The 9,259-nt window shown below is 21.7% G+C and overlaps 1 protein-coding gene across 1 annotated transcript in view; it reads right to left on the minus strand.

Annotated features, from left to right (window-relative positions):
- The window catches only part of LOC122512245 (mucin-17), a 78,528-nt gene extending 69,664 nt beyond the window's left edge, over nucleotides 1-8,864 (minus strand). Inside the window, exon 1 of the mRNA XM_043627986.1 lies at nucleotides 8,333-8,864. The gene's annotated coding sequence lies outside the window, so the exon portion shown is untranslated. The remainder of the gene's footprint in view (nucleotides 1-8,332) is intronic.
- Between the last annotated feature and the right edge of the window lie 395 nt (nucleotides 8,865-9,259).

Raw genomic sequence — 9,259 nt, forward strand, 5'->3', positions numbered from 1 at the left:
TTCCCAGTTTAAAAAATAAGTTGGAAAAATTTTTCTCAAATGAAAGAAGAAGAAAAAGAAATAAAATCACATTTAACCGTGAAAGGATTTAGAGGTGATAATTGATTTTATTTTCTGACGTAAGAAACAGTTTATCTTTTTTTTTCTTCTTCACCTTTTTTTTTTTTTTTTTGGTTTGTTACGGGAATTTAAAAATATGTTTCGAATTACATTTTGGAATGTGTCTTCGTATGCGGAGGATCGCGTCATTAAATAATACAGCAGTTCGTAACTGCTGCTGCTGCTATTGCTTCTGTCGCGGACAAAGGTTTTTAAATTCCCTTGAAATTCTTCTAATTTACATTTTCATTTCTGTGCCATATATATATCTATATATTGTATATAAGTATTTAACTTGAGAAGCCTTTCCCATTGCATTGTTTCCTTTTATCACAAAACGTTTCTTCAAGTGCTATTCGAAAGAGTAAGTGACCGAGTGACGTTTCCTACTTGCCATGCACACAGACTTTGAATTTTATTTTTCTGCTTTTTTCTATTATCTTTCATTTTCGATGACATTCCTCGAGTGCCTTTTTATTACATTTTTGATTCATATTTCGTTTCGATTTTTCTATTTGTAATCGAATTTAAAAAAAAAAATTTCATTTTCCTATACTCGTTTTTTTTTCTTTATCACAGTTATTTTCGAGCTAATTATTAATCATTTTTTTGTTATTGTTAATGAATTAAACTAATTGGGCGATTTATTAACGAATTTGAATGAATTGAACGTTTAAATTAAAGAATTTTAATTAATTAAACGAATTATACGATTACACTAATAAATGTTAATGAATTAAATGATTAAAATAACAAATTTTAATGAATTAAATGATTAACTTGACGAATTTTAACGAATTACACGAATTTAACGATGAAACTAACGAATTTTAATCAATTAAATGATTAAAATAACGAATTTGAATGAATTAAATGATTAAAATAACAAATTTTAATGAATTAAATGATTCACTTGACGAATTTTAACGAATTACACGAATTTAACGATGAAAATAATAAATGTTAATGAATTAAATGATTAAAATTACGAATTTTAATGAATTAAATGATCAAATTGACGAATTTTAACGAATTACACGAATTTAACGATGAAACTAACGAATTTTAATCAATTAAATGATTAAAATAACGAATTTGAATGAATTAAATGATTAAAATAACAAATTTTAATGAATTAAATGATTAACTTGACGAATTTTAACGAATTACACGAATTTAACGATGAAACTAATAAATTTTAATGAATTAAATGATTAAATTAACGAATTTTAATAAATTAAATGATTAAAATAACAAATTTTAATGAATTAAATGATTAAATTGACGAATTTTAACGAATTTAACGATGAAACTAAAAAAATGTTAATGAATTAAATGATTAATATTACGAATTTTAATGAATTAAATGAATAAAATAACAAATTTTAATGAATTAAATGATTAAATTGACGAATTTCAATGAATTAGACAAATTTAACGATGGAGCTAAAAAATTGTTAATGAATTAAATGATTAATATTACGAATTTTAATGAATTAAATGATTAAAATAACAAATTTTAATGAATTAAATGATTAAATTGACGAATTTCAATGAATTAGACAACTTTAACGATGAAACTAAAAAAATGTTAATGAATTAAATGATTAATATTACGAATTTTAATGAATTAAATGATTAAAATAACAAATTTTAATGAATTAAATGATTAAATTGACGAATTTCAATGAATTAGACAACTTTAACGATGAAACTAAAAAAATGTTAATGAATTAAATGATTAATATTACGAATTTTAATGAATTAAATGATTAAAATAACAAATTTTAATGAATTAAATGATTAAATTTATGAATTTTAATGAATTAGACAAATTTAACGATGGAACTAACAAATTTAAATGAATTAAATAATTAAAATAATGAATTTGAATGAATTAAATGATTAAAATAACAAATTTTAATGAATTAAATGATTAAATTGACGAATTTTAATGAATTAGACGAATTTAACGATAAAATTAACGAATTTTAATGAATTAAATGATTAAATTGACAAATTTTAATGAATTACACAAATTTAACGATGAAACTGACGAATTTTAATGAATTAAACGATAGAACTAACGAATTTTAATGAATTAAAACATTAAAATAACGAATTTTAATTAATTAGAAGAATTAAACATTAAAACTAACAAATTGTAATGAATTAAATTATTAAATCAACGATTTTTAATGAATTAAATGAGTAAATTGACGAATTTTTATGAATTAGGCGAATTTCACGATTAAACTAACGAATTTTAGTGAATTAAATGATTAAATGAACGAATTTTAATGAATTAAACGTTTAAATTAATGAATAAACGAATTATACGATTAAACTAACGAATGTTAATGAATTAAATGGTTAAAATCACGAATTTTCCTAATTAAATGATTAAATTAACGAATTTTTATGAATTAGTCGAATTAAATGAATTAAATGATTAAATGAACGAATTTTTAATGAATTAAACGAATTATTCGGTTTAATTAACGAATTATAATGAATTAGGTAAATTTAACGAATTAAACTAACGAATTAATCGAATTTAATAATTGAATTAACGAATTTTAATGAATTAAATTATTAAATTGTCGATTTTTAATGAATTTGATGAATTTAACGATGAAACTAACGAATTTTAATGAATTGGGAGAATTAAACGAATTAAACGATGAAACTAACAAATTTTAATGAATTCAACGATAAAATTAACAAATTTTAATAAATTTATTCGAAATTTATCTAATTAAATGATTAAATTGCTGAATTGTATTGAATTAGGCGAATTAAATGAATCAAATAATTAAATAAACAAATTTTTCATGACTTTATTGAATTATTCGATTAAATTAGCGAATTTTAATGAATTAGGCAAATTAAACGATATAAATGAATTGTATGATTAAGTCAACGAATTTAAATAAATTAAACGAATTAAATGATTAAATTAACAAATTCTAATAAATTAGGCGAATTAAATTAATAAAACGAATCGAACTATTCTGAATAATTGAAAAGAGGAAATTCAATAATGATTCTGAAATGATTTTTTAAAAAAGAACGACTTCGATTTGTTTTTAAAATTCGTCGAAAAAAGAAATCATGAAATGACTCAAAAAATTAAAAAATAAAATTTTTTTTAAAGTTTAAAAAAAATTATCGAAGGACTCTAAATAACTTCAAAAATTATTCAATGATTCCAAAGTGAGTAATCACTTAAAAGTCATTGAATGCTCCTGATTAAATCTAAAGAATATTGAATGATTTTGAATTCATTTAAAGAACATTGAATGATCCTGAGATTTAGTTTGCAAAAACGTTGAATAATTTTGAATTCATTCTAAAAGGCATTAAATGACTCAAAAGGAAAAAATTCACTTAAGAAACATTGAATGATCATTAAATTAACTTAAAGAAAATTTTAAAAAATCTTAATGTTTACTAAATAATATTATTAATGATAATGAATGATAATGAATGATAATGAATGATGATTAATGATGATTAATGATGATGAATGCTGATTAATGATCCATTCAAGAAATAATTTCACGAAATGTAAAAATAATACGAGAATTTATCATTTTTGCACGAAAATCATTGATGGTCATTAATTAATTTTTCAAATCGTTTGATGATCCTCAATTAAATCCTCGAACGTTTTTGATGATCATCAATTAATTTTTCGAATGTTTTAATGACCCTCAATTAATTTTGCGGAACGTTTTTGATGCCTAATTTTGCGAATCCTTTCGATGATCCTCAATTAATTTTACGAACGTTTTTGATGATTCTTAATTGAATTGATGAACGTTTGATGATTATTAATTCAGCAAACGTCATTGGAATGATCAAGAAATTAGTTTCCTTCGAAACATTTCAATGATTCATTCAATGAACTTTCGATAAACACAATTTTGACATTCAATTTTATTTTTACGACCATTCGACGAATTTATGATTTTATTAATTTTTCTCAAAACATTATCAATGATTCTTCAAAAAAAAAAAAAAAAAATTTGAAATTATTTTTATAAATAAATTTAATAGATTTTTGATTGGCTTTTTTATATACAAATTAATTGAATGAAGTTTGGAATCAATTTAAAGGGCTTCGAATTATTTTGAAATTATTTCAAGGAGAAATAAATTAAATTTTGTTTTTAATTTTTTTAATTTTTTAATTTTAAAAATATTTTAATTTTGACGTTTTAAACTTCTACAATTTAGAATTTTAAACGTTTTAATATTTAACAATTTAAAAATATGAACGTTTTTTAATTTTGACGCTTTTTTATTTTGACGTTTTCTACTTTTTGACGATTTTTGATTTTAACGTTTCTTAATTTTTTTATTTTTTTAATTCTATTGTTTTTTAATTTTAACTTTTTAAAATTCTGACGTTTCTTAATTTTTAACGATTTTCGATTTAAATGTTTCTTAATTTTTTTGTTTTTTAATGTTTTATTAAAATTCAATTTTTATTTATTTACTTTTTTTGTTTTTTAAATTTTAAAATTTTTTCAAATTCTGACGTTTTTTAATTTTAACGTTTTTTTATTTTGACGGTTATTTATTTTGACGTTTTTTTTTATCTTTTAACGATTTTCAATTTTAACGTTTGTTTTCTTTTTGTTATTGAATTTTGTTGTTAATTTTTAAATAATTGAAATTTCGACGTTTCTTAATTTAAAATTTTCTTTAACGATTTTCAATTTTAACTTTTTTTTTAATTTTAACTTTTCAATTGTTCGACATTTCATTTTTAACGTTTTTATTTTTCACCATTTTATTTTTAACTTTTTTTTATTTTCACCTTTTTATTTTTAACGTTTTTAATTTACATCATTTTATTTTTAAAGTTTTTAAATTTTTAAAACAGCAAATTCAATTTCACTCGAGAAAATAATAATTTCTTTTAATTTAAATAAAAATGGAACAATAATTTTAGCTATAAAACAAACAAGTAAATAATTAAATAAATAAATCGACAATATATTTATAGCGAATCGACTGTGAAATATTTGAAATGAAATATTGTAAGTTATTTTTAATGGAAAAAAGATTTGATCAATTCTTCATTTTCCTTGCTTTCAGTTAGTAAAATTTGTGTTATTTTCGTAAAATTATCAAAAACGTTTTTTTTTCTTATTTTTTTTAAATTAATGTAATTTAATAAATCGATCGTTCCAAAAGTGCATAAAGTATTGATTACTTGGGAACGATTTATTTTCGGACCTTCCTTTGGGACAAAAATTTTCATATTATCACCAAAGAACGACCGTAAAATTAAAAAAAAAATATTATTATTATTATAATTAGTAAAAGGCAACGAATTTTAGCAAAAAAAAGAGGAAAAAATCAGTTTGTGTAATAAAGTTAATTATTTTTTTGTTTTAGTTAGAAAAACGTTTTTTCTTAATTTTCCAAATTATTTACTAGTTTTGAATAATTTTTTTATTAGTTCTTTAAAAATATTTTATTATCTCTTTATTAAATTTATTTTAAACATTTCTTTAGCAAATTGTTTTAGAATTTATAACAAATTTTTTTTTTTAAAAGTTTTATAAAAAATATTTTTAAAAAGTAGTACAATTCATTAAAAAAATTTACTTTTCGTTCAAAAAAATCTTTCTCCGTCAAAAAAATGTATTTTTTCATCTAAAAAAGTTTTTCTTTCTCAAGAAAATTTATTTTTTCATTCAAGAAAATTTTTTCTTTAAAAAAAAAGTTTTTCTAAATGTAACAGATTTTTGCAGACAAAAAATTATTTTTTTGAAATGAAAACTTTTTTTGGAAGCAAAGAAACATTTTTTTTGAAATGAAAAATTATTGTCTTTAAATTGAACCATTTTTTTAAATGAAAAATTATGATTTTTAAAATGAAAAATTTTATTCTTAAATGAAAACAATTTGTTTCGAATTAAAAAATTATTTTTCAAGATAAAACTGAACTCGTTCAAAAAAATTTGTTTAATTCAAGAAAAAGTATTTTTTTAATCATGAAACAGAATTTTTACTTTAAGAAAAATTGATAAATCACGAAAAAGTATTTTTCAATCAAGAAAAAGATTTTACTTTGAGAAATAATTTTTACAATTAGAGAAAAGTATTTTTTTCTTACAAACAAATTATTTTTAACAAAGAAAATTGGTTTTTACTTTAAAAAAATGTTTTTAGTCAAGAAAAATATTTTTAGTTTCAAGAAAAGTATTTTCTCTATAAAAAAATTATTTTTCTATACGAAAAAGTATTTTTGAATAAAAAAAAGTATTTTTCATTTAAAGAAGTCTTTTTGAAAAGAAGAAAAAGTATTTTTTACTCAAAAAAAATTCTTTGAATCACGAAAAAATATTTTTTAATTAAGAAAAAGTATTTTTCAATCAGGAAAAAGTATTTTTAAATCCAGAAAAAGTATTTTTAAACGAAAAAACATTATTTAAATAAAAAAGTATTTTTAACCGAAAAAAACATTTTTTAAAATAAAAACGTATTTTCTTTAAAATGAAAATACTTTTTCTTGATTGAAAAAACTATTTCGTGATTGAACAATTTTTTTTGTAAGAAAAATTCTGTTTCATAATTAAAAAATACTTTTTCTTGTTTTAAAAAAATTTTTTGTCTAAAAAATACCTTTTCGTGATTCAAAGAATTATTTTTTCTAAAAAAATACTATTTGTTGAATGAAAAAAAATTTTTTTAATAAAAAATACTATTTCTTGATTTAAAAATTTTTTTTCTTGATTACAAAAAATACTTTTCTTAACTTGAAAGAACTTTTTTAAGGAAAAATACTTTTTCGTGAATCAAAGAATTTTCTTTTAGTTAAAAATACTTTTTCTTGATTAAAAAAAAATTTCTTTAATGAAAAATAATTTTTCTTGATTTAAAAATACTTCTTCTTGATTGAAAAATACTTATTTTGTGATGTAAAAATTTTTGTTGATAAGCAAAAATTTAGTTTTACAATTTAAAAATACTTTTTCTTGTCTTGAAAAAACTTTTTGAATTAAAAATATTTTTCTTTGATCAAAAAAAATTTTTTTACTTGAAAAACACTTTTTCTTGATTCAAAGAAATTTGTTTAAATAAAAAATACTTTTTTACGATCAAAGAAATTTTTTTTGACTGAAAAATACTTTTTTTTTACTCAAAGAGATTTTTCTGAATGAAAAACACTTTTTTTTGATTGAATGAAATTTTTTTGAATGAAAAATACTTTTTATTGTTAAAAGAAATAATTTTGCTTGAAAAATACTTATTCTTGACTCAAAGAAATTTTTTTTCTTGAAAATTACTTTTCCTTGACTCAAAAGAAATTTTTCGCTTCAAAAATACTTTATCTTGATTCAAACAAATGTTCTTTGAATGAAAAATACTTTTTCTTGATTCAAACAAATTTTCTTTAAATGAAAAATACTTTTTCTTGATTCAAAGAAATTTTTTGCTTGAAAAATACTTTTTCTTGATTCAAAGAAATTTTTTGCTTGAAAAATACTTTTTCTTGATTCAAAGAAATTTTTTTTTGAATAAAAAATACTTTTTTTTTATTCAAATAAAGTTTTTGCTTGAAAAATACTTTTTCTTGATTCAAAGAAAATTTATTTTTGAATAAAAAAAATACTTTTTCTTGATTCAAAAGAAATTTTTTTTTTAATAAAAAATACTTTTTCTTGTTTAAATCAAATTCTTTTTCGGACAAAAATACTTTTTTGGAATAAAAAAAAAATTGTTTTTAATGTCTGGCATATATTTTTTTTTTGTGTAAAGCACAAAAATTTCTTACAGTAAAATTCAAAGTCCACAAATTGCAAGAGGGGTTCATAATTCTCTCCTCTGCCGGTTCACTTGTCAGCTTCTCAAAAGCGACACGTGCAAAAACGTAAACGTCGAAACTCACTAGTTGCACTTCGCCAATTTCAGAATTGGTAGTAAAAAAAAATGAGAACACTCTCCAATTATCAGAAGAAGAAGAAAAAGCACAAATCTAAAAAATTCTCACTAATAACACAAGGGCACTGTTTTTTTTTATCTCTTTTTTATTCTTATACATTTTTATCTTCACTTTTTTCAATTCCACAAAAGGAATTTTTGGGACAGAAATCACAATCAATTTTTGATCACAATTTTTTTTTCAGGGAGAAAATTTTTGTTTGCTCTAAATTTTTTTTTGCACTTCACAAAGTGGTTTTTTTTTTTTTTTTTTTGAATCGAAACTTACCTAATATCCCAGTGGATGAAGGGTGGGTGTGTGTGTGTCTCCTTATTAGTCAGAAATTGCCTCCTCTTGGAGTCTTGTTGATAATTTTTTTTTTGAACAATTAATAATGATAATAATAATAATTATTGGGGGGTGTGTGAAATTGTTTTGGATTTTTCACTTGATTGAATTGTAGTATTCTTTTTGGTGGAAGGAATAACGCACTTTGTTTAATGTCATCGAGGGGGATGTGATGATCGTAATCGCGATCGCCACCCTTTCACCGTGGGGCGTGCGTGCGATTTTAGCCAGTTTTACGCCACCGCCGCACTGAACAGAAGTGAACTACTCGTGCGCCGCCGGTTCACAGTACCTTAAATACCTTGCCCGCGCCGCCGCTGTTCGGCCCCTACCTTCCGCTAGAGTGGCGCTGATTGGCGGGGGAGAAGCGCAATGTCCGCGGGTACAGAAGAGGCTCCTTCTCCTTCTTCTCCCTTTTCTTCTTCTTCTTCTACTCCTTCCTTCCTTCTCCTGATGGCTCTTCTTCCCCTCTTTGCACTTCTTTTTCTTCTTCTTATTCTTCTTCTTCTTCTTCTAGTTCGTCCTCTTCTTTTTATTTTTACTTATCCCTCTTCTTTTTCTTTATCATTTTTTTGTTTTCCCTCTTTCTCTTCTCCTTTTTCTTATTTTCCTTCTTCCTTTCCTTCATTTTTCTATTTTCCATCTTATTTTCCTTTTTTCTTCTCATTTTTCCTTTAATCCTCATTTTTCTTTTTAATATTTTCCTTTCCTTCCTCTTTCCATTTTCCTTCTTATTTTCCTATTTAATATTTTCCTTTTCTTCTTATTTTTCTTTTTAATATTTTCCTTTTTCCTTTCCTTCTTCTTTTTCCTTTTCAATATTTTCCTTTCCTTCCTCTTTCTATTTTCCTTCTTATTTTCCTTTTT

The sequence above is a fragment of the Leptopilina heterotoma genome, unplaced genomic scaffold (genome assembly GCF_015476425.1).
Source record: "Leptopilina heterotoma isolate Lh14 unplaced genomic scaffold, ASM1547642v1 Lhet_123, whole genome shotgun sequence".
NCBI classification, from domain to species: domain Eukaryota; kingdom Metazoa; phylum Arthropoda; class Insecta; order Hymenoptera; family Figitidae; genus Leptopilina; species Leptopilina heterotoma.